A 21,480-nucleotide genomic window follows, 5' to 3' on the forward strand; every position below is an offset into this window, starting at 1 on the left:
AGTATTGAAGACAGCTCGTACTGCCCTCCAGTTCACGCCAACCTCTTTTGCCATGAAGTCTTTAAAGTCCACAGTGGGGTGCCCACACTTCTCCATGACATCATTTAGCTTCGACTAGAAAATGATCCGAGCCTCAATGTCCTCCTCTTTCATCTCGCACACAACAACAATCATCAACTTTTGGACGCTGCATCATACAAACTAAAGTTAGGCATAAGCATCATCCTTTCAGTGCTGGAGGGAAGGTAGGAATACTAGCATTTGCCTTACCTCGGATCATATACGTGAGCAGCCATCATTGTCCACCCGCATATGGCATTGTACATGGTCAAAATATATCCAGCTATTTCACAGATCTCCACCACCAGTACAGTGCATGCGGTTTACCAGATCTATTCCCAAAGCAGGCCCTATTGTTGGGTTCTTAAAGATAAAGCATTTGCTTTCATCATCAACCACTTGACTGGGGAAGAGGCTCCCATGGAAAAATCTGTAAGCACATCTTTGCTTCAACTTCAAGAGTCTGGACTCCATGCCTTCATCACTTTCAGCGTGAGCACCAGTACCATATGCTTGAGCCAGGTTGTCCATTCGACTACGCATTATGTTGCTTCTAAGAATGCAAAGAAAACACATTTGCATGTAGTTGCCATTGGGTTGGCCCTGTATGGTTTACCTGTGCCTTTGGACAAGAGGCTCCAACTCCTCAGGCATTGCCATCAACTCATTATCCGTAAGGGAGACGCCGGGTCACGGATGAGGGCACTTGAGATTATTTTTTTTGTGACTACTATTTATAGGTGTTTGGGACCTGCTGCACTAAAAACCTTCACCATCTCTTCAACCATGCACCTAAGGTCTTTTACGTGGGCTCTACGGGTACCTCTTTGCACCTCATAATTATGCATGCCCACGTCGAAAAAGAGTCTCATCATTTTGGGCCTCGCCATCACGTAGTATGCCACACATTCGCATTACATCAAAAGAACAAGGGACCTTTTGCAAAAGAAACAGGCCAAGGTACCCAAGCCTGTAGTAAACATTCCAACAGCCGGAATGTTGTTCATTTTTCCTACACCAGACGAGAGAAGATTATAACATGCAATCAAAGAGACATCGTCAACGTTCTCTAACTCAATTTTTCGACAATGGGTGTGCTATGGACCCACCTTTCCATGCAGTGCGGTTCAACAATCCATTAATCAACTTGCCGGAGCAAAGGGGGTTTGTACACTCTAGTTCCCCCACACACCTACTATGATGAACTTTGCCAAGAAATGTCATTGTTGTCGACATTGGTTTCGTCTATTAATGGTTGTCATACTTTTGCTCCATGCCGTCCATTGCACTTGCTCCATGCGCTGTGGGTGGCAGTTCGAATGCAACATTCCCATTGTACATTGTCAGAACTTCAATCAACTTCTCCACTGTGGTTGAATTGTGCAACAGTTGATGAAGTAGTCGATGACATCCCCCAGAAGACCTGATGTACGACGACATGCTAATGACTGCTTGAGGACCCTCCATTGTGGCTACTGTATCATTGTCATCATCGATCAGTACCGTACCATGGCCTCCTAATGGTTGTTCAACATGGCTTGAACTCGGTCTCAAGCTCGAGCTTCCTAGGCTAGTTGTGAGATCTATTGTGGGTGTAGCTTATGCAATGGTTGCCTTCCCTCACGCTCGGAATAATGGGTCCAACTCGCATGATCTCTACCTCAAATTGGCTCGTACAACTGCCCCAATCCACTCTCCTGAATGGCTTTCACTTGCATAGTCTATAGGCAGCCATTTACATGTGTGATGGCCATCACACGAATGCCCTTGCCTATCACGGGGTCATCCTCACTTAACACAACGGTTCCGCCATTTGCATATCGTATTATCGGCTCCGACGAGAGGGAGTTCAAATAGATCCACACTTCGTTGAGGTTGCTAGACCTTGCACCAGTTGGGCCGGCAATTTCAAGAGGGATATGAGAGAGAGAGAGAGAGAGAGAGAGAGAGAGAGAGAGAGAGATGGACAAAGAGCTAGGGTATGGAGGAGGAGTTGAGAGAGAACGAGAGCTTGAGAGAGATGGGGGGGGGGGGGTAGGGGGTCTTTATATAGTTGATGTCTGACAAATAGTATTCAATGAGTATTTAATGCAAGAATAGTTGTCAGGGTGAAGATGCCATTTTTTAAAACTTGTTTGTTGTCAAATATTAAAAAAAACAGCTATACCCCCCACCTCCACCCCAAAAAACAAAAAAAGCTTTCTAAAAACCCCAAAAAAATTAGCATCTTGGCTCTTGGCATAGCAATTACAATTATGCAACAATTAGAAAGTGTAGGTGATTTGTGTGAAAGGCAAGCAAAAGCAAGCAAGTCTGTAGAAAAACATGAAAACTACTAAACATTATATAGAATTTTTGCCAAACAGTAAAACAGCCATAACCAACTCCGATCTTCGAACTTTTTGAAGGAAAAGCGATGCCATAACTAGATCTACGCACGAATTGGAAGAGATGTTGGCCAAATTTGGAGCAGAAGGCCCTTAAAAAGGGCCGTCTTTGCTAAGGGGTAAAAAATTATGCAAATTTTTTTCATTTTTGGACTTTTTGATTTTTTTTTTAAGGATGAAAATAACAAAAAAAAAGGCAAAGTTGGCACCCACAGGAGGGTTCCAACTTTGCCCTTTTTTTGTTATTTTTATTTTAAAATTTTATTTTTAAAACAATTTAAGATTTAAAAAAAAATCTCTAGTTGGCAGGCGCCAACTTCACCCTTTTTTTGGGCGCCAAACATGGCCCCTTTTAAAAAAAAATTCCTTTAAAAAATATATTTTTAAAAAAATAATACTTTTTAAAAATCTCTAAAAAAAGGGTGAAATTGGCGCCCTCCTTTAGGTGCCAAACATGGCCCCTTTTTTTTTTTAATTCCTTTAATTTTATTATTATTGTTTTTTAAAAACAAGCCTTTGAAAAAACCAAAAAAACATGCTTTCATGATACTCCATTTGTGAGTGAGCTATCAAGGTACCCCTCTCTCTCTCTCACACACACACACACACTCTCTCTCTCTCTTTCTCTCTCTCTCTCTCTCTCTCTCTCTCTCTCTCTCCATGCCTTAGAAAGGCCTGTATCTTTCCCCCCTTGTCTTTTCCTTTTTTGTCTTGTAATGAGGGTTTTTGTGCCATGAATGTAGGTCTTGCAAACCCTAACTTTGTACCGTATCCTCAATTCGCATCCTAGCAAGAATAGCATCACCTATATTCAAGCAAGATGACATCGTCATCTTGTATGATAACAAATATGATCCCATGGCTCAGGCGCACATCCGTCAAACACATGAGTCGAAAGGCATTCGATCCAGCGACGTTGATGTCATGATTTCATGCATGCATGATAAGCCCCATTGAAAGGAATCAACAAGGATGGGGCTGAAGTGGAGCTCAAAGAGAACGCATTACTCATGTGGCCCATTAAACAAGTGGTGAGCACTTATATCTTGTCCTTCTTCCTTTGCATCAGCTTAGAGTGGGCTTTGTTGGATTTTCCTAAACCAATTTTACCAATTTCTATGAATAGAGACTTGATGATATAGCCCAGCCCGATGATGAGGACATGCCTTCGATAGGAGGTGCCAACTTCTGTGAGAGGAAGACTGTGTGGTCCCAAGGGTGCTACTTCAACACAAGGGGGAGGTAGACGAAGAAGGACAATTCGGCTTGATCCCTCGAATGTGCAGACTCTTATGAGTGCATCATCGATGGGAGGCCTATCCTCGGAACTCCGTGGAGCCTTGGCGACATCTGCTGGGGCTACCACCGACACTTCTAAGCAGGATTCCAAAGGAAAGAGGAAACTTTTGATGCGAGAAAGTTCAATCGAAGAAGAGGAGGAGGAGGAAAACGAAGATGGTTCCTCTAGCGAGTGTAGCAAAAGTGTGAGCAGACTCTCTTCCTTGGGGTGATGCGGCAAAGGCAGAGGTCGACGTGCACCAAAGCGACTGGCTAGAGAGGAGTCCGAGGACAATGACGAGAAGTTTTTCTTGGAGAGACGGCACTGAGCGCCTCCTATGATAAGACAATTGTGTGGGAGTGTATTAAGGACTAGCTACAATCATTCATTATGAGTAGTTCGGTCTTTTGAAGGTCTATAATCTCAAGGCACAGAGTGAGAACGAATGTTTGGGCTAAATAAAAAAATTTCCTTTGTAGGTGCAAACAAAATATCCCTTTGCCCCCGATCCCCTTGTGTCGATTGCTCCCAATGCCCACTATCCCCACCATATCACATCCCACACCCAAGAGATGCAAGAAACATTCTTCTCAAGTGGGTACTTGCTGGGTTTGGGTGTCTTCATCGTGTCCACCACCACACCAAAGATGCAAAAGAGAGACGTGGACAAGAATGTGAAAAAGGAATGGAACGTGCATTGGCTCCGGAAGCACGAAGAATTTGAGGAAGAAATTAGGACATAGATTGGGCATTCTTATCGAATTCCTTATTTACATTTGGGATGGAAACCATCACCACACAGAGTGGATGACCGAGATAAGGACATGTAAGTATTGTAGGCCATTAATTTGGGTGATTCAACATTAGTAGCCATGTTTCATTTGTTTTCAACTCACGAATTCTTTTTTTTCTTTTGAGTGGCAGCCTTTTTTAATGATGAGTGTCGACATATATGCATCCAATGCCGTTTAGTGGAGGTGCCCTTGGAAGATGAAGGAGAGTTGTTGTCTACGTTATCAAGGACGAACAGGTGAGTTCAATGATTCCTGATGAACGCACTGTGTCTTTAGCTGCCTCGCCCTTGCTGAAGGATCGTTTAATATGTTGCTTTTGACTCTAGGCTAGCACAAAAGGGGGTTATCACCACCACTTTTTCGGACCTCATTTGTGAGGCCAGAGTGTTGGGTACTGTATCAGATGTGGCAATCCACCGAAGATTGTCAACTGAGCAGAAATAGTGGTTGGACGCGCACTGGAAGAAGGCAGGTAACGAAAGTGCATTAGTACAAAAACCCTATTCTAGTCATTGCATAGGTGATCTGGAAGGTAAGGATCAATAATGGGCTATGTGGACTAACAATAATGCATAAAGCTATGTGGACTAACCATAGAGGACTGCGAATTGGAAAGGGAAATGGCAAATGCATGAGGTGCCCCTCTATAAATGAAGATATTTTCCACCTCTTTGTTGCCTGTCGTGTTGCTAGAAAGGTGTGGAAAATAGTCCAATTGGAAACAAGGGAGCTAATAAATTGGAAGGCCATACTACTAGGAGACTCTTCAACGATAAAATAGGAGATATGGACACCTATCAGAGCACATGCACTGTGGTTTATTTGAATAACCAGAAACAACTTTCAGTTTAATCGAATTGAGATGCATGCTGACTTACTTTTTCTCAATTGATTGCACAGGACCAAAGGAAAATTATAGAAATGATAAACCAGCTCAGAACTGATGCTGCCCTCTTTAATGCTGACCTGCAAGACCATGTTCAAAGCTACTTTGGGATGGACAACTCTACTCCTTTTGAAATCCCCCCTGAGTTTACTGGTTTTCTTAAATAGGTCCTTTATGTGTATGAAGTGATCCTTTATTGAAATCACTTTCGGTTTGTAGGATTGTCACCACTCTAGATTGGGGGATGAAGCCCCCATGGGCAATCAACGAGGAGAGGTGTATAGCCTCGCAACGTCGGGGTTGATCGAGGACGATAAAGTAAGGTCTATGGAAGCTCTCGCAAGCAAGGACAAGGGGATGCGTGTCATGATGGGCATTCCTGAGCATATGCTTCAACACACCCTAGACCCACGATGAATAGGTTGCTTTGCTTTTGAATCGTGTTGTCATTGCTCAATTGATGAACACTTGTTTTGGGTACTTTTCTGTAGATGGAAGTGTGGTTTTTAGGACCTGGATGAGACGAGAGACAGTGTGGTCCAAAATGCATGAAGCTAGACTCCACATTTTACGACGCTGGAGAAATTTCTACTCAATTGAGTGCAACAAGAAGAAGTTCTTCAGACACATGCAGGAAACCAAGTGCAAACACAGGGAGCTCCTCTTCATGCATGTCCACAAAAATTTCAAGCCCGGTAATACCTTGACAGCTCAGGAAGGCACAAAGCCCGCAAGTTGGAGGCATGTGTATCGGTATGCTTTCATGACACACGTTTTTGTGTGAGATATATTTGTGTTTCATAGTGGAGAGACTAACCTGGCAGGCTCAGCCTTTTGGATGCACTAGTTTCATGTCTGCAGAAGTGGCAAATTGGGCCATGAGCCATTTGTTGGGCGAGTGCAAGGATTGGGCCATGATAAATGATCCGGACGCATCAATGTATGAGGAGTTCCAATTGGATCAAAAGTGGTCAAAGGAAGTGTACAAGAAGTGCCCACTATTCTTGGATTACCTTGAAGGGGAGCACCCATGAGAGGAGAAAGAAATGTACATGACGTACAACAAACTAAGGGGGGCAAAGAACCACAGAAGCCTGCAATGATGGTATGTACAAACTCAAAAGATTTCTCTTCTAGGTTATTTTATGTACTTACAAAGGACTCTACGCTACAGGAAAGTGAAGCAAGCAAGGTGGGGGCGCCTGCATCTACTAGAGCGGGCAAGAAAGTGGCTAAAAGAACAAGGGGTCAAAAAAAAGATCGGGAGGCTAGATAAACCCAATAGACTTGGACAGTCTCATACCTAAAGGTACGAGACAAGATTGTGACAAAAATCGAGTTGGATTAAGAGTCACATGGAAGTTGTTTTTTATTATTATGGAGGGCCTCAAATTATTGGCAATGTATTAGCTTCTGCAGAAATGGAGCCACTGGCTACACAAGTTGGAAGCACCCGAACAGGAGCTGCAGGGGTGAAAGCTCAATGCAGAGATCAAGGTGAGGAGGAGCTTTGTGTGGCATAATTCCTAGACATAGCAAGGCAGGCGCTTGACGAATTATCGACACAAAGTAGTCAAGTGCGTCCAATGCCAGTTGGCCCTCAATCCACCAGTGCAGGTGGGGATACAACTACGTCCACACATCCAACCCAAACACGCAAGTAGTATGCTCCTCTGTTTTTTAATGATTGTCCTAAACAGCATTTTAAAACATAATTTTCATTAGCTGCTATAGCCATAGTAGGTGTGGCCACAATTGCAAACATAGTGGACGCAAAGAGAACGAGGAGGACCTGCTAAGAGAGCGCGAACAATCCACTCGTAAGTAGGGTCTAAAAGCAACAAGAGCGCAACAAGATCCATGCAAATCAATAATCCATTGTTGAGACACTTGTAACTATGAGTTTCTTAAACACAACAAGTGGCAAGGAGGTCCAAGAGAGGCATCTTGATGTTGCATGTGGGATGTCTACGTGCATGGAGACATCCACTAAGCACATTCCACCAAAATGGCGGGTTATTATATGCAATCCATTCCAGGCAGGAAGTTTGAGCGAAATTACGAGAACTTGAACTGGTTACTGGAGTCTCTAGAGGAGGTGAACCATGGGAAGTGTTTAGAGATAGATGGTCAGAGCACAGATAGCTCATGCAAAATCATGGTGGTTTGCCTCCCTGATGCATCGTGATATTTGAACTAGGGGATTTCGTTCAGTGGTGGAACGGTTTTGGACACACGGTTTTGGACGGAATGCTTGCAACGCATTCGATCTTGTAGATCAAGTGCTTGCAGACAATGGTGTCCTTATATTCATAGGGACAATGAAAGGATTGGAGGCCATTCTCATAAAGATCAGGGAGGATAGGCATCTGCATGAAGAAATAGGATGCCAGAAGTGGATGTTCTTTTGCTCACAGGTGGCACACTCAGAAACCACAATATGTGTGTAGGGAAAGAGAGAGGTACGTGCTGTAATCACATGAAAGGGTTTTTCAAGACATGATCACATGATGAATATGTTACAAATATTCAGATTTGTTCATGTATTTTTATATGTAGGTCCACGTGATGCATGTAATGGTGTATATGTGCCAAGGTAAGGAGCATAGGGCCACCCTATTGGATTACTTCATGGAGGATGATATCAACACCATGGAATGGGTGCGCGGTGCGAATGATATCCCCATGCGAGGTACTGCTTAGTAATTGTGTAATAGCTTTGGCAAAGTTTGAAACACAAGCTAGGCTTGCATTGACTTTTAGTGTTATGGTAGGTGGCATACAATGTGGACGATTATTTTGGATGATGTTGCAGGCCTTCTCAAAACATGGAGACATGCTCCTCGATTGCAATGCAGGGTGCGGAGATTTGGCAGAACCTGAAGTGCAAGAGGGGCAGAGAGTCTTGTGTCTCACCGCAGAGGGAAGGGAAGCATGATTTCTAAGAGGCAGAGTATGGATTCGAGTTTGACATCTACATGAACGTTTGTTGAAATGAGGTTGAAATTCAACTACGTCTGCAATATTTCACTTTGTAATCTCATCAAGCTTGTGGCTATGAACAGTTGCCCCCAACTTCGAGGAAGCTGGTGATTTTTGACTTGAACAGGGTGTTGCAACATAGGAGGCTAAAGGCTCAGGGTGCCTTGCCGGCCAAGGGGTTAGAGTTGCAGAGCCACAGGGTCCTATTAAGACCTGGTGTGGCTGACTTCCTACATGAGGTAGGGAGGCAGTTTGATGTGGCTTTTTGGAGCTCAGTACAACATGACAATCTGCAGAGATTGTTGGGCCTACTAAAGGGAGAATGTCGCCAAGCCACTAGCTACACAACCTTCTTTGTGTTTTAGGATAAATGTACCACACAGGCCACAGATGTAGGAAGAGGACAAGGGCGTGCGAAGCCCAAGTTTGAGAAGCACTTGGTAGACATTGATTGGGAACACTTTGACCCTTTGACCGTGTTGTTTGTGGATGATAATGTGGAGAAGATGGATCAAAATCATACAAACACGTACATTGTCCCACCCACTTTCATGGGGGACTGCATGGATATAGTTCTCCACTCAAGTTTCTTGCCCGATCTACACCGATTGACAAAACATGTCAGGACAGTTGAGGATTTTGTGTCCAAAAACCCCTTCCATGTGCCGCCCATGGAAGAATAAACAGATTTGTAATGCTGCTTTGAAATGTCAGTAAAATTATTATTGTTTAAGACTCAAAGTACTAAATTTTTGGTTTAAAAGCAAGTAGCATGGACTTATGTCCAGTGCTTGCACGTGATTTCTTCATCTGCATTTGTGAAATAGATAGAGAGAGAGAGAGAGAGAGAGAGAGAGAGAGAGAGAGATGCCATAGAGAGAGGGGTTGTGCTGAGAGAGAGAGAGAGAGGGGGGGGGGAGAGAGAGACGTCAAGAGGGGTTATGCAAAGAGAGAGAGAGAGCGAGAGAGAGAGAGAGAGAGAGAGAGAGAGGGGTTATGCAGAGAGAGAGAGAGAGAGAGAGAGAGAGAGAGAGAGAGAGAGAGAGAGAGAGAGAGAGAGAGAGGGGGGGAGGGTATGTGCACGTGCACAGAGAGAGAGAGAGAGAGAGAGAGAGAGAGAGAGAGAGAGAGAGAGAGAGGTGTCTCAAGTGGAATAGGTGGAACAAAATGTGGTGGTTGCCAAAAAAAACTCGCTCAAAAAACTTGCTTCTTGCCCATCCCCTTGCAATGTCTCTAGAGGGTACGAGTTTTGAGTGTATATGCCCCGAATGATGCTCAATGTTGAGGAGATTGTTGGAGGAATTTGAATTCAAAGTTTAGAGGGGGAGAGCTGGGTCTTAGGAGGCGACTAGAACATGACTGAGATTGGTAGGTCCCATATAGAGAGATGCATTGCGACAGGGAAGAAGCCTAGGCTTGGGGGGAGCTCTATATTGAGAATAGGTTGATCGATGTTGTAGAGCTTAATGAGGCTTGGAATAATCGGAGGAAGGGCCCTGCCTTTCGAGCTAGAAGAGTTGATAGGTTCCATTTTCCCCCATGGGGTGTCAACGTCTTGTTAACTGTGCTCTCTCCGATCATATTCTGATGGGCTACTTCTTCTCAGTATAGTTGGCAGGTCGTTTGACGTTCCATGTAAAGTCAATAAGAAGCTACTATTGCCTCTTGCCTCAAGACTATTGCAGAGTGGATTTCATGAAGCTAGAGTGGATTTCATGAAGCTATATCGGCTGGATGGTCCGAGGCGGTGAAAGCGCAAACCGATCCTTGCTGTAGGTAGGATGCTGCTATTCAGACTGCTTCGTATGAAGCCTTTGAAGAATGCACAAAAGTACATTCAAATCACGCGCAAAAAATCCAAATCTCAATATGGATGCCAAGTGTCATTCCTATGTAGAATCAAAAGAGCCCGAATCACTGCATGCAAGCCAACGTTAGCGAATCGCAGCATGGAAGCCAAGAGTCTGATGCAACGAATCATGCATTCCAAAGCTTCAGAGAAATCCCTACGGAATGGATCAAGGAGTTGAAAGACCCGTTCTTCTAAGGCTCCTTTCAAAGGAAGCCTTCCAATGCTTGAAGTGTGCAAGAAAATGCATCCAAATAAACATGCCGACAATGGGATCGCTGATGAATTACAGTATGGACGCTGAGTGTCATGCCTACAAAGAGTGGAAATAAGGCATGGAAGCCAACGAATACACAGCCTGAATCACTACATGCAAGCCAACGTTAGGCAAAAGCATCATGGAAGCCAAGAGTCGAATTGCACCCTGGAAGATAGCATGTACACGGTCTCAAACGACTTCTTGCAAGCCAAGCCGGATAGAAGTTCGACATTAGGGTAGGAATGCTAACAGTTATCCTAAGGCTACTCCTAAGGCCCTATGCATCAAACATACTTCAAACTTGTAGCAAGAATGAAACGAGATAGTTCCTCGGTGACTACCTTTTTGTAGGTACGCATGCAATGCGATAGCATGTGCTGGAGCCCTGTTGTCTTTGCACATGCACAATATGAATGTGAAGTTTTCAACCAAAGGTGGACGAAGCATGCATTCAATAGCTAAGCCATCATTTCTTCTAAGCTAAGCTCTCCCACTTGTGGCAAGCTCTCGCTTCTTCTACGCTAAGCCCTCCCACTCCTACGCACAAGATCGAGAGTACAAGCGTAGAGCTCACAATACTCGAAGAAAACTATAGCCAATGAATATGCTTCGTCGCATAGCACCATTTCCTTAAAAAAACTAGAAAAGAATGCATAGCAACGAAAAAGCATGTAAGCCTGTCTGCAATGAACACGCTTGTAAGTGAGCTAGCACTAAGAGTCTTTCGGATTGACAAACACCCACATGAACAAAAGTCGAACAGACACCTGCTACAATCGCCAAAGCGAACTCTTTCTAAAGACCACGCCAAGAGCGCCCTTTTCGAAATCTTTCATGCATAAGAACATGCAAAAGGCCTTTGCAAACATCGCACACAGAAGAGGAGCTCTTCTCAAACATGCGAGAGCTATATAGCGTGCACAGAAGAAGACACAAAGCGAAGGCGGGTAGAGCTTGGTCTGAAGTTACGGATGCTAATGCTAGGGAGATATTTTTTCCACGATCTCTTTGTCCTTTTCATCTTTTGTGAGCCATGTCCACAAACATCGCTTCTGTTTTTTACTGATTAAAAAACGATGGACTATGGGTCAAATATCCCTTCGATTGTTACTCTCAAGACTTGAAATACATGTCAACGAGTTGATCCACGACTTCCTCGAAGTGTGACGAGCATAATAGATAGCTTGAAGGCAACGAAATAGCTGTGAGTTCCTTAACAACAAGTTTCTTTCCTTGCGCTTCAATCACTTCATGCACATGGGCAAGCCGCTTGGCCCGTGAGACACGAAAGCCAATTGACAATATGTGATGTTCCTGGAGACCTACAAGATTATTGGATTGGATTGACAATAAGTGTAGGAGTTGTGTGGTTTGTTGTAGTGGATGCCTTATGGCTTCTACTATTGTGATTCCCACCGATCAATAGCAACAAAATCGAGGTGCCTCCAAATAGCAAAGCTTGGATCGTTAAGAAATTGCAAACCTAAAGACAATATTGAAAAGCAACAGGCGCGTGGTCTTCTAAAGAAGACAAATTTGAAACATTTGCCTTAATTAGCTTAAAACAATCATTCCCTACTCCAACGATTGTTGGCGAAGGGATCTTTCCATCCCAGATAATCCTAGTACTCAACGTATAGGCAAGAACAATGATGGACACATCCTTTGCCATTTCATTCACATGGCCTTGCCCAAGCTTTGGATTGAGTGGATCAACAGGGGAACAAGAATTCCATCATTAACCATTATCCGGGAGCTCAAGCCTGTGCTCTTCCCTAATCTAGTGGTTGTCGATAATAATAGAGGTTTGGCTTCCCTATACCTCCACGGGTGCCTTGTTACCATAATGGTACAGTAGTCGTGTGGTCTATTGTAGTGGATGCCTTATGGCTTCTACTATTATGACCTGCAACAAAATCGAGTTGCCTCAAATAGTAAAGCTAGGATTGTTTAGGAAATTACAAATCTAAAGATGTATCGTGCGAAGATATAAACAAGAATTGAAAAGCAACACGGCCGTGGTTTTCTAAAAGAGACAAATTTGGAACATCTACCTTAATTAGTTTAAAACAATTGAGCAATTCACATCAATGGTCCAGATTTACTACAGTCCAATCCACCCAACAAATGCTTACACTAACCATTCAGCACTCGATGAAAAACTTTTTCAACATGCCGTTTAACTCACAAAGATTGAGATCTTTAAGCTTAACATGCAAATCCAAACCACATAACTTGCACCACGCAATGAAGTGGTTTCTTGCCCACTGATTTTTCTCTACACTACACTCACACTCCCAGAAAAGTGAGCCACCTACGAAAGGTCAAGATCCAGAAAAGGAATGTCCCTGCTGAGAGCAGATGCACTACAAACCCTTATCATCTTTGAAGGATGACCCACACTCGAAACAAACTCACTAGAAATAGATGAGCTGCAAGAACTAGGACTCCGAACTGGCTCCACACAACCACCAAATGCAAAAGACACAATGCCCACACCAGTTTCTAGTGACTGCTCACCACTACCACGAACCTCAAACTCCTCTAACAAACTTAAACCAAACAAAGAAGCATTGAAACCCCCAACAACCTCCATCATAGACCACAAAGCCCAAAGCTAGCACTCATGTAGCTCAAAACCTCACAGACTCACACAACTCCTCTCGCTAAAACACCACCAACACTCTAAAACTCAAACCAAGACTTCCTCCAAGGCTTGCAGACTCCCTCCATCACTCACACACTCAAAGAAATCAGCAAAGAACAAGGCTGCCAAATAAACCAAGAATGGAGCACTCAGTCCGAACTACCTTGATTGAACCTCTCATCCAAGAATGAAGCACAACTTTGAATGAGCCCAAAAACAAAGAAACACTAAATGCCAAAGCAAAACCATGAACACCACGTGTCTAATGATAGCGCCCCAAAGAACATCTGTGAACAAAGGAGAAACCACCACTTGCATGTAAACCTCCGCCACCACCAACACATGTGGATGCCACCTCACAACATGTGGAGCCCACCAATCCTCGCAGCTTGCCTTGAGAAGGGCCACGTGTTGGCCTTTCCTGGCTCGACTATGGCTCCCTACCTCCAGCTGAACCCTCCAAGGAAAGGCTTCCCAGTGGCCCTCCCCTACCTTATCAAGCTCACAGGTGGGCTGAGCTCTAATTACAACCATTCAATCAAGACTATGTAAAAACCAGAAAGTATAACTCAAAAATCTAGCAAGAACTAACCAATTTACACATGAGCATTAAAAAAAAAGAACTAACAAAATCCCAACACATAAGCAAAACCATAGAGATAAACACACCAATGACATGTAATTAAACTAAATAGATAAATTCAAATTACAAATACTCATTAGAGACAATACAAAGCAGCCACGTGTAATTTCTATTTCTCAAAAAGCATTATAATAAAATTCATACCTCATAACCAACTACATAAGTTTTTTTTCAAATATTCATCAAATAACCAGCTACAATAACTCTTCTTCTCCAACATCAACTCTCCATAAATGAAACTCCAACCAGCATCAATTTTTCTTAACAAGCACATAATCTGTAAGACTACTACTGAAAACCCTCAAATTACCCATAGATTTTCCTCGAACACCTGATATAACTCTTCCATCCTACATATGTTGCTTTTTCACAAAGACATCATCTCTCCAAGGCATCCAACACATTCCACACTCCATATTCATTAGCAATAACAAAACCAACTACACCACCATCACCACACCGGAATCCCAACAACACCATCAACAAATACACCACTTGACTAATTGAAAGAGAAGAACCAGTCGTAGAAACAATGCAACTCTTAACAATCGTAACACTAGTAGATGCAGCAGCACCACTCACATCAAGAACACCTGAAACAATGTCAACATGATCATCTTACATATGAACACCAAAAATCCACCAATGATGCTAATGGAATTCTTAGCAACACGATCAAAAACTAAAATAAGATCATCAACACAATCAATGGAATTCTCAGCAACAACTTCAAAAACTAAAACAAGATCATCAACACGATGCCAATGGAATTCTCAGTAACACGATCAAATACTAAAACAAGATCATCAAAACCAGCAACAATGCTGTCAATACCACAACCACCACTTGTAGAACCTATACCACTCAATCTCCAAGAAACAACATCACGAAGTTTCTACAATAAACCCCAAAATTCCTTTCCAAAACATCATCATATTTTCGTAAAAATCCATGCTTTTCATAAGGATAATTAGCATCCAACTCCAAAGTTGCATCTACCCTAACACTCTCACTAACCCTCTTAGTACCACTTTCCTCAAATTATCGATAACTTGAATGAATGCATGCACACCACCATTACAACCACCTGAATCGTCTGGCAAATGCTTTTCCAGCTGATCATACATTAAAATCATATCAACTTCATGAACCCACACAATAGACCGTGTATGATCCTTAGAGAAATGTTGCATATCCACCCGATCATTCTTTGAAAGCCTTTGATGAAATTGCAAACAATAAACGAGCACAAAAAGATTTAAAAAGCCCAAACACACAACCAAACAAACCACTTACTCGACAAAAATACCCACCACATCAGATTGACGAATGAAATCACCTCACAAGACATTAGATAGCTCCCTCTCACCTCGGAGAGAGAAACAAGCTAAACAATGGTTAAAACATATTTGTTGTAGACCACGAGGATGATAATTACTATTGTAAATATCTACCAACTAACTTTTCTTAGTCAATAAACTTACAACATTGACGTTCTTGTGAGGCTTAGAATGTCCTTCTTGTATAGACCTATTTATTGTTGTGCCAAAAAAGATTAAATTCTTGGAAATATCAAACAAGATCTCATCCACACCAGTTGGAGCAATCTGTAGCTTTTGAACCAAAGCTTGGACTCCAAATTGCCTCCACAGAGCCACTGTGATTAAAAATAAAAAATCACACCATGTTCTATAGACTCCTTACCATTAGCACTGACCTCACACTCCTCTGAAAAATCCAAACCAAATGAAGAATCATCACAACTCTCCAGAGCGTCCACTAGAAAACATCACCAACACGTATCACTACCTCCTCCACTCACAGACTCGTTCCATGATAACATCAACCAGGACTTGCTCCACTCCAGCAACCACGAAGGCATCAACTCACAACCTCCTTTACTCACTGATAGGCTCAACCAAATGCGAATCCCTTGGTTGAACTAGAGAGAGTGCCAAATTCCACACACGAAATGTTAAATGACCCATGCCATACAAGAAAATGCATAATCAACACGTCGCAAAGGACACCCCTCAAAGAACATGTATGGATGATCGCTATGTGAAGGATGTGCTCAATAGACACATATAGGTAGATCTTGCCACCATAACCTTGACCAATGCCACGTGGAACACTCTTGCTACATCAATGGCCACTACGCTACACCATCTACACATTGGATAATGGCAAACCTCGAACACTGACGCTTGGACCCCATGCACCTTGCCAGCTTACCTCGACATTTCTACATGTTGGGAAGGACCACATGTCAACCATTCTAGTCAAGAGTCGATCAGTTTTTGGTCCCAACCAAATGGTCGATCATTGGAAATTGTTCAAATTCCTCTTAGTAATGGGCTCCATGTCGCCCTCACCCGCCCCTTCCATCCCTCAAATGTGGACATACTTTACAATGGAGTCTTCCTAAACATGTTCAAGCTTTGTAGGAATTTTTAGCACTACCTTGTGTGCAACGCTCTACCTTCATTTTTTTAAAAACATGTCCCTCCCTTCTAACAACCTATTTTTGCTAGTCATGCCCATCCCGTGCCCATGCTCAGCTAATCCATTATGTGCCCATCTTGTGTCTATGCTTGATTTTGGCTCTGTTTGTCATTATCCTTGCTGACTTCTCTCACTTGTTGCACCTCCCACTCCATCATCCCTATACCATTGCCTTTCTCTCACCACAATCCTAACAATACCCTTTTCCTCTCATTCACCACTCCCCTCCTTAATCCTTATCTCTATAGGTTCCATCCACTGAGCCTTTCCCCCTCTCTACCTTCCTTTCTATACACTACCCTAGCTTGCAAATATCAACAGCATCAAAGACCTAGTATGCGTGTTGTGAGCATAGCTATGTTGATTCAAGCATCAACAAGTAGTACATACTCAGAGAGCAGTCACAAGTAACACATTCTACTTATTTCTTACGTAGCATGCTTGTCTAAGGTATGGGATAAGTGGGTGGTTGTTTCTTGTACGACTACTCATGCTAGCACCAATCACACTGCTACAACTTGCAAAAGTTTTTCCCTCTCGTTACGCTTTTATTCAAGTTTTCTAGCTTTTAAATTCAAGCTTCTACACTTAATGAGATCTAGCCCTTGCCGTTATTTACACCACTTTATTTATCCAAAATTCAATGATAGAGAATCTTCTTCACTATGCTATTTCTTCAATGCTCCATCTTCTTTACTTTGACAATTCTTCACTTTTCTAGTTGCTCCCTTACTACCAAGTCTACGGACATTGTCTCTATCTTCGCGGCCCACTTGATTGTTATGGATGGCTTCAACTACATTTTCAACGCGTGTATGTATCATAAAAAAAAGTTTTCAACATGCTTGTAAGCTCTCCATTCAGGTCCTATACAACTTTTCTTCTTGTTCCAAACTCATTGCATAGTGATCGCTAATAGAAGGTTATATGGCAACAGACTTGAAGACATCCCTTTTCATTCTCTATCTATAGCATTCCACAATTGCTTACAAAGGCATGGTTGGGCACTTTAATAAGCATGTGCGTTGTAGGTATTTTCCTTTAACTAGCCATGTGCTCTATTGTAATGTATGTCTCTCACTAGCCAATTGCTTCTACAAGATTGTGCAAATTCTATGTGGATAACAGAGTTGCTAAAAAATATGCTTGAATGGTAGGAACACAACATGGGTGGGGAAAAATTATCTTTAATGGTATCTGTTTATCATCCACTTATTGATCCCATCGAGATCATATTTTTTGAGACATTGTGGTTGATGTACATAGGAAAGCGACTCTTTTAATCAAATGTCATTTATGGAGGATGGATACAATATATAGGTAGTTGGTTGTGCTGATACTGTAGAACATCTATGAACCTTCTAAATGCAAGTTTAAAGAATGTGATGTATGTAATAGCTCAACATCTACAATAAATTTGCATCCTCTATATATGGCCAACCTTGAATAGATGACCACATGCAAGGCCAACCATACATTAGGGGAGATTTGGACTAGGTCCTCCTACATTAGGACCTTATAGAACCTCTAATCTCAAGATTAAGAAACCAGCCAACAGGAAGGCTTGGGCATTAAAATAATAAAGGATTTCATATTCACCTCTCATTGGCGGAGAGACTTCCCTTAGTCTCCACTTCCTCCCTGCAGCCCCCCTCTTGTCCCCACCACCATTTGGGGCATTTATTCAATTGGTGGATACCCAGTTGCATTTTGGGTGGTCCCTAGCATGACAAGGGTCAAGATTGGCTCAGGCTCGCTACTCTCCTACCTTTCTTGGTGGGCCTCAAATCTTGCGTAACTTATTACCTCTAAAAAATGGAAATTTTCCAAAAGTCTCCTCACACACCCAAGCACCTCCCAAAAGTCCTCTCGAAGTAAGGGGGTTTGTTTGGGGTTTACAACCAAAGCATGGTAGATTTGGATAATTTATGCAATTCCTAGGAGGATGATGATAGACACACATTCAGGATGTAATTAGAGCTAAAAAATGGTTGCATCATCAGGAAGAGATTCAAATGTCTTCAGTCTCTTTCCTTTATAGTCGATCATGTCTCTCCTTTTGTGAGCTCCAACAAGGCATGTCTTGCCTAAGGAGATGGCCATGGATAATTTTCAAATCATGATATGCTTGTAGTGTCTGATTGCTAAGATTTATTGTTTGCTATAGATGCAATTGTAACAAAATCAAAAGGTTTTAACCATTTTAATGAATTTGGTAAATAAAGGATTTCATTTTGTTTAATTGTGTTGAATTGCTAAAGAGGAACACTTTGAACCTACCAACTATACTCTCTTTTTTATGCTTTCTTTTCTTGGGGAGGGGGGGATCATTTCTTCTCTCTATCTAAGGAAAGTACAAAGTTGTCTAATGTTCTCATGCTGCATATGTCAATAGAGGCTTGAAACGGTACTCAATGTTCCAAAAATTTAAATGCCATGGGTCATATTTCCATCCATTGCAAAGGGCCATAGGGTTTACGGGAGTATAATATAATGATATGATTTGAAAAATGGATCATAAAAAATGCAATCATGTCTAAATAGTTGCATAATTAAAGAAACTTGGAGGTACAATAGTATAGAATCTAATATCATCCACACACAATATTATAAACATTCAAATGATTTCTTATTTATGCACTTAGGACATTTGTTTGATGATAGACAATGGAAATAATAGAAGGCACATAGGTGTGGGTGTGCATGGTGTGTTCATGCATGCATTAGTGCATGTGTAGACATGTGTCTATGCACGCACATATGATTGCGTGCATGGATTTGAATGCATGTGCACAAGCACATGTATGTGTTTGTGCAAGCATGTATACTATGTGCTTGTGTGTGTCCATGCACACATGCACATATGCATTGTAATAGATTTCAAAACTCTGTTTGACCACACCTTGTGTTCATGATCTAAGCTTCATGCTTTTTGAACACCTTTTTAATGAAAGATAAGGGAAATGATACAAGACACATAAGTGTGCATGTGTGTGTATACATGCGTGCATGTGTCCATGTGTGTATGCACACACACACACATACTATATGCATGCATGTGTGCATGTGCCTATAGGAGGACATGCATGTGCATGCGTATGTGTGTCTGTGTGTCATGTGAACGTGTACATGTGTGCATGCATGTGCATATGTATATCCATGTACATTTGTATGTATATATGGGTTGAGGATGTATGTATGCATGCATGTCTTTATGTATGTACACATGTATGTATATTTGTATGTTTGTATTCACTTACACATATATACATGGAAAATGAGTTTTTTGAAAGAGGACCAATGAATTTATTGCATCCATTGAATATGTTGAAAATATTTAAAAGTAAAACTCTATCATTTTGATTATTAGAATCCTAAAATATGGCATCTAGTTTACATTGAGGTGTGACTTTTGATGTGCCATATTCGAAAATGCATGTCTCTTTGTTTGAAGTACCTCATACAAGGTTTTATGAGTGCCATTATTGTTTGTTCTATACACTCATCTCTATACATCTCATGCTTCATTGAAATGTAGCATCAGATATTAGCCTATCTTATCTTAAAATTTTGAATAGTAGTTTGGTCATTTTATAAGTTCACTAATATGGATCTCATGTCATACTCCAATATAGCATCAACATGAGGTAGTAAAGATTTCTCACTCGTTTGATTCAAGTGGTTCATGACTCATTGTACAAAATGCTTGGCAGTGAAGGATAGATATAAAACAAGTAGACAACACATAAGGAACGTAGACAACAAACTAGGAAAATAAGATTGCAATGGGTCTAGCATTTGTTATAGGTATTCATGCACTCATTGTTTCTATCTCGTTCCATCAAAGAGGAATGGTTAACACTATGTAAACTTTTAAAATGTGGATTTTTATACTCAAATGTTTTCCACGATAACTCGAATTTTGTTTTGCAATCAATTATTAGCACAAGGCTATGAAAGTCTTTATGCGTACAATTCATGTTGCTTTATATTTATTTTATCATGTATGTGTTTCTTTAAATTTATACAAGAAGAGATGTTTTTTGATGTATTGGTATTGTTTTTCCACCCTCCAATAACTTTCAAAGGTTCCATACTTCCAATTTTGTTTTGCAATCAATTATTAGCACAAGGCTATGAAAGTCTTTATATGGATAATTCATGTTGCTTTATTTTTCTTTTATCATGTATGCATTTCTTTAAATCTATACAAGGAGAGATGCCTTTCAACGTATTGGTATTGTTACACGAAAGGAAAAACATTTAGATTCCTTTATATTATATCTCTAATGTAGAGATATTGATGCCACTAACTATACTCTTCTTTTCATGCTTTCTTTTTTTCTATGTTGGTGGGGGGGGGGGAGATCATTTCTTTTCTCTATCCAAGGAAAGTGCAAAGTTGTCTACCTTTGTCATCCATACTTCAAGAGAGACTTCGTGCTATGCCCAACCTTTGATGAGGGAAATGGTACTGAATTGCATCATTGATGTTCCAAATTTTAAATTTCATGGATCATATTTCCATCCATTGGAGAGGGGCATAGAGTTTAGGGGAGAAAAGTGAATTATATGATTCGCAAAATACAACATAGAATATGTGATCATGTCTAAATACTTACATATTTAAAGAAGCTAGAGTTAAACAGGGGATGTATTGCCATGGCATCAAATATACTACTATCATCCACATAAAAAGAGTATAAAATTCCAAACGATTTTTAGATGATAGTCAACAATAGTGAAATCAATATGTCATCTTTGCATATGTATTATTGATTGACTACACTTTGTGTCCATGATCTAATAGTTATTATCTTAGTACACTTGTTTGGTGAAAGGAATACAAGGCACATAAGCATGTGTGTGTGTGTGTGTGAATGCATGTGCACACAAACATCTATGTTTACGTGTGCATGCAAGGATATTGTGTGTAGGTGTGTGCACACACGTGCACATGTGCAATAGATTTCAAAAGATTGATTGACTACACCTTGCGTTTACAATCCAATCTTCATGCTCTTGGCATCCTTTTTTGATGAAAGATAGGGAAATGATACAAGGCACATAAATGTGCATGTGTGTGTGTGTGCCCGCATGTGGATGTGTGTGTGTACGTGCATGCATGTGCATGTATGTGCATGCACATGCACACGTAGGAGCACATGCATGTGCGTGTGCATGCACTA

At 41.5% G+C, this 21,480-nt stretch overlaps 1 pseudogene; it reads right to left on the minus strand.

Annotated features, from left to right (window-relative positions):
* Positions 1–348: 348 nt before the first annotated feature.
* LOC147889905 (uncharacterized) lies at positions 349–13,092 on the minus strand (annotated as a pseudogene).
* Positions 13,093–21,480: the final 8,388 nt, after the last annotated feature.

Source organism: Dipteris shenzhenensis, chromosome 19 (assembly GCF_047967505.1).
Source record: "Dipteris shenzhenensis isolate YYH24624 ecotype China chromosome 19, Dip_SZ_1.0, whole genome shotgun sequence".
Taxonomy (NCBI): domain Eukaryota; kingdom Viridiplantae; phylum Streptophyta; class Polypodiopsida; order Gleicheniales; family Dipteridaceae; genus Dipteris; species Dipteris shenzhenensis.